Below are 4,758 nucleotides of genomic sequence, written 5' to 3'. Positions count from 1 at the left end.
CAGTGACTCACCTGGTGCAAGGCAAAATGACAGCTTCACAGTCACAGACCATTTGGGCTGCAAAGGAGCTTTAAGATCACCAAGTCCCACCGCTGACCGGGCATGGCCTCGCCCACCACTTCACCGTCAAGTCAGTTGTGCTGATTTGCAGAAGTTGGTGCTTTGTGTCTAATGAAGTTGCACAGACAAGTTTTGTCCATCACCATTTTTCCTCACAAAGACCTTGGTGTGTGTCCTCATCCCCCAGTCCCCCTCAGCTTGGTTGGAGGGTATATGATTTTAGTAATGCTCCCCACCACCCCATGGAAGAGAGGTGAAGTTTATCTTGGAAACAGGCATTTCCTCTCAATTATAATCAAAACATCAGGGGCCCTGGTCAGAAAAAGAGACACTCTGGAACCCAATTTGTCACATTTCTCACAGACATCCTTGCCCATAAAACACAGAATGAAATGCCTATCAAAACAAGTTACCATTTCTTGCTATTTTAATGGGTCTTTCAACATTTGGTTACTTTCCTAAACTGCCCAGCTTCTGCATAACATGGCAAAATACTGGCCCTGTTGTTAAATTCCTGTTCCTGTTGTTAAGATACATAATAAAGTTTGAGTCTAATCTGACATCTTTAAAGACATTCAGGATTTCCTGAGCCAGCAATGTCACAAGAGTAGTATCAGACTCAGGTCGATATGGATCAGAGGGGACTTCTGGGAATCATCTGGTGCAACATGCCTTCCCTTCAGAGAAGGGGCTGCTCTGATCAGACACTTCAAGGCCTTGCCTAGGGAAGGTTTAATATCTCTAAAGCCACTTCAGCTATTTCAGGAAGCACAAAGACATCTCAGAGTTAATCCAGGGAGGTAGCAGAGTTAATGGAAAAGTATAGGGAAATGGACTGAATTGTATATAAGAAGTATATTTTTTCCTATCAACTCTGTCCAGAATAATGACCATGAAATTGTTTCCAGAGGGTTTATGGATTCATTGAGTTCCTGTGGCACATCGCCTCTGGATCTCCATACTGCTATAATCCAAGATTCTCCAAAGACCTGCTATGCTGTCAACACCTTTAATTTTACCGTTAATCTCAATTTATTTGGCATTTTCTTAACAGCTCAGCTCCTAAAGACATAGAGCTGTAGAACAATGTTGACTTTCATAGGAAAAGTATCCCTGCTAGATTGTAGAGGAAAGCAGAACAGAGAACCTTAGAAATTCAAAGGCCACAAGTCAAAAGCTCCCCCAATTAATTTTGCTGGTTCAACATGCAGTGAAAGCTGGTTTGCTACCGAGCCACATCGGATATGTGGATTCTCAATCATCTCCCCATTAGTGGAGCTTTCATAACATCTCTCCTGGGCACATTCAGCCCTACTCATGCCTGAGCTCACACTTCAATCCTTCCTTTCAGTCACAAGATCTCTCTCTCTCCTACTCAACAATTTATTGCCGACACTTACAGCGACAAAATTATCTTTGACATTTCTGCCCTTCTGGTGAAGTTGGTTGACATCAGTCAGCGGGTTCAGAAGGGAGGGGAGAGGAGGGTGATCCTGTAAGGAAACAAAGCGTAGGCAGCGCAGCTAAAACCACCTCACGGTTTGTAATCCAACCTGGTCTTTTCTAGGGATGTGACTCCCTCTTCACATGTCTGTGCTTGCAACGTGGAAAGACTCAAAGCAAGGCTGAAGCCGAGAGCAGAATTTATCACAAGGAGGCTCAAATGTGAAATGTGTTATGTTTCAGCATTATTGTAGAGGTGTATAAAGAGATAATGTAATGTTTTATCCTAGGGAGTGAAAGGGATGGAAAACATCGACCACTGATTTAATACATTAAATACAGGCATGCTCTAAAAGCAGATCACCCCATGTATTACCGAATTAAAAAATAAATATTGCAATGATTTATATGCTGGTTCCCTGTTGCTCAAGAGACACTTGTGATGAGGTTTCCAAGGAAGTAGCATTTCACAAGCAGCCATCTAATTCTAGCTGGTGTGTCATGTTTTAAACAATACTTGTTTCAGAGTGTTGGGCTCACCACCCATTTGTCTCAACAAAATTCCCTGCAAATCTTTCCCCGTTTTTGTCTCTGCTACCAATTCTGCCCTTCGTGTCTGAATGATGTTTCTCTACAAAGAATGAGAAAACCAGTCTTTTCTCTGATCACTTTACTCTCTTTCCAATAAAACCCTATTTGCTTCTATTAATCACTAGCTATCTAATTAAGCACTGTCTTTAATGTCCTGTGGTTGGAAAGCAAGATATTATTGCCTGTTTTTATTCTCTTCCTCTGTGGAAAGTATTTAACTTTTGTCCTTATCTTGACCCCACCTTTCGCAATTATTTTTGCAACGTAAAAGACAGATTCCCAAATCCTTGTTCTCAGAAACTTGTAAGGGTCCCAAATCCATGAACAGAACAACCTCTTGCTGCAAGAAATGGAGTAAATATCCCCCATTTTCAGACACATTGACTGGCTTTATACCTCTAACCATTTATCCAGCATTTAATATAATTAAGAATCACTCCCTGGATTTTGAAGATCTCCTTCATCCTACTGCTCTGGTCTCATCTTATCTTGGTCCACCAGAGACTCATCTTATTACTTTCATTTGTATTTCTGCTCTGCCTAATTCACCCCAGTGGAGGATTGTTGTTTCATTTGTGTGGGTCCATCTCTTCAGGATTCTTTCTCCTGTTATTGAATCACTTCCTCTACAATAAACTCTATTTTTAAATTAGGCTGTATAAGAACTGATGGTAAAGCATTTTACAACATTCTCTTTAAAAGACCCAGAGGAGAAAAACTGCTGTATGACAGTGTTTCTGAGTGCAAGTTGCTTGTCAGCAAGGGCTCCGTTTAGAAATCATGTTAACGAAACCACCCAACTTCATAAAGTCAGTTTTTGAGGCATTAAGTAGATCTCTGGTGGTCAAGAGCAGTTGAACGTATTCCAACCCTAGAATACTGAGTAGGCTGTTTAAATGGCCTCTGAACTGCTAAATTACATGGCATTGTTTTTACTGAATGATTAAAACACTCCAACACCCACAAAGAACTTCCAAAACAGCTGAGCAAATGCTTTCAGAGGGTGTCACACTTTTTCCTTTCCATATTTGAAACATGCTCTTTTCTATGAATATACTGTTGTAAATAAAAATGGTCGGGGAGACGTTTGCAGAAAACAAAGGGAAGGGGTCACACAGCCCATCAAAGCAAAATCAGCCTGTTTTAAGCTGGAGAAATGGCTCCCAGTTTCTCTTACAGAATAAATACAGATTGATCTGTCTTTACATCAGTGAGCACAACCCATGTTTGCTATACTGTCTTCTGAGCAGGGTGAAGAGCAACGAGCCATCACCTAGAGAAGGGGGAGTACAGAGAAAAGAATAACACTAGAATATAAAGGCCAGAAATCCTTCTGAAAACAAAGCACACCGTTAGAGGAGAAAAAACTTCTATTAAACATAAGATTCTGTACTATCTGAGACAGCAACATCCCCTCTTAAGTTAGCACCACAAGGCTTAAAATGATGAGTGAGAATGTTAATGCAGATGTTTTGTAAAACAAACTGAGACACTCCTTGCCTTGAAGCATTCACTGCTTCAGTGTGGAAGGCAAGAGGCAAAGAAAATCCAGGCCCTAAAGAATTGTAGCAGAGGGAACATGAAAGGCACTGATTTCCCTGACACCAGTTAAATGTTCAGTGCAACAACTCCCTAGTCTATTATTTTCCCACAGGAAGAGTGGATCTCTGTCATTTAATAAGTGGTTTTAATTAAAAACTATTCTTAATTCAAAATCTGAAGTGCTGTTCTGTAACAGCACTTCAGTCCAGTCTCCCACCAGTGATGCCTTTGTATCAATAAGGACAGTAAGAAAGGCAGCAGGGAAGAAGTGAGGAGAGGCTATCCCAAGGTACAGGAGTGGCCTAATAAAGCTGCATTCCTGGGGCCACAGGTAATAAGGTCTTCCAAAATGAGCAGGTCCATGGATCAGGACAAGATTGCCAGCTGGGATATCCTAAGATGGGAATCAGTGTCGCGCCTTGGTCATGCCACAACACAGTCACAGTTCTCAGCTGTCTTTCATCACCATTTACAACCTGACAACGGGGCAGAGCTTTCCATACCTGCATGTTGCTGGAAACACTTGGTATTCCTGCAGCACTGGAAACAGGGCTGTGGAAGAGAGAGAGGACATTTTGGAAAAAAGTCTTTTGGTCTTCATCAGCTCCAACTGGTGCCCCCCAGAACAGATCTGTGAAAGGGAACTGGCATCAGCTGAACATCTGGACACTGAACACCTGACTTTGCAGAGATAGAAATTACAGGACTTTTGATACTCACATGGCAAGCAGGAAAATAACCCCTCTTTGTACCTACATGCAGCAACAATGCCCCCTTCTAACAACCAGGGCCAACACTGAACTGTGTCAACATATGACTCAGAAGAGGAGGAGGAGAGGATGGAAAAATAGGCCAAAGAAAGGCAGGACTGCTGGAAGAAAAGCAAACAAAAAGCAGCAGTCAAAGCAGCTGTTCTGAGGGGAGAGTGGGCAACTCGGAAATACGTGGGATTACAGGGAAACTCACCTTTCATATTTCCTGATGCTCACAACAAGCCCTGCTCACATTCTGTGACGGGACAGGGGAATGAAAAACATACTTTGGGATAATTAAGCAAACATGGGATGATTAAGAAGGTAAAGTTGCTCTCCCTTCTATCCAAACCACCATTCCCACCACCCC

At 42.1% G+C, this 4,758-nt stretch overlaps 1 long non-coding RNA gene across 1 annotated transcript in view; it reads right to left on the bottom strand.

The window, feature by feature from the left end:
- Positions 1 to 4,194, bottom strand: part of LOC116789559 — a 6,278-nt gene extending 2,084 nt beyond the window's left edge. Inside the window, exon 1 of the long non-coding RNA XR_004358082.1 lies at positions 4,140 to 4,194. This is a non-coding gene — a long non-coding RNA (uncharacterized LOC116789559). The remainder of the gene's footprint in view (positions 1 to 4,139) is intronic.
- Between the last annotated feature and the right edge of the window lie 564 nt (positions 4,195 to 4,758).

Source organism: Chiroxiphia lanceolata, chromosome 7 (assembly GCF_009829145.1).
Source record: "Chiroxiphia lanceolata isolate bChiLan1 chromosome 7, bChiLan1.pri, whole genome shotgun sequence".
In the NCBI taxonomy this organism is placed as follows: Eukaryota; Metazoa; Chordata; class Aves; order Passeriformes; family Pipridae; genus Chiroxiphia; species Chiroxiphia lanceolata.
Note: the sequence above shows the minus strand (reverse complement) of the source record. Positions and strands in the feature narration are given on the sequence as shown.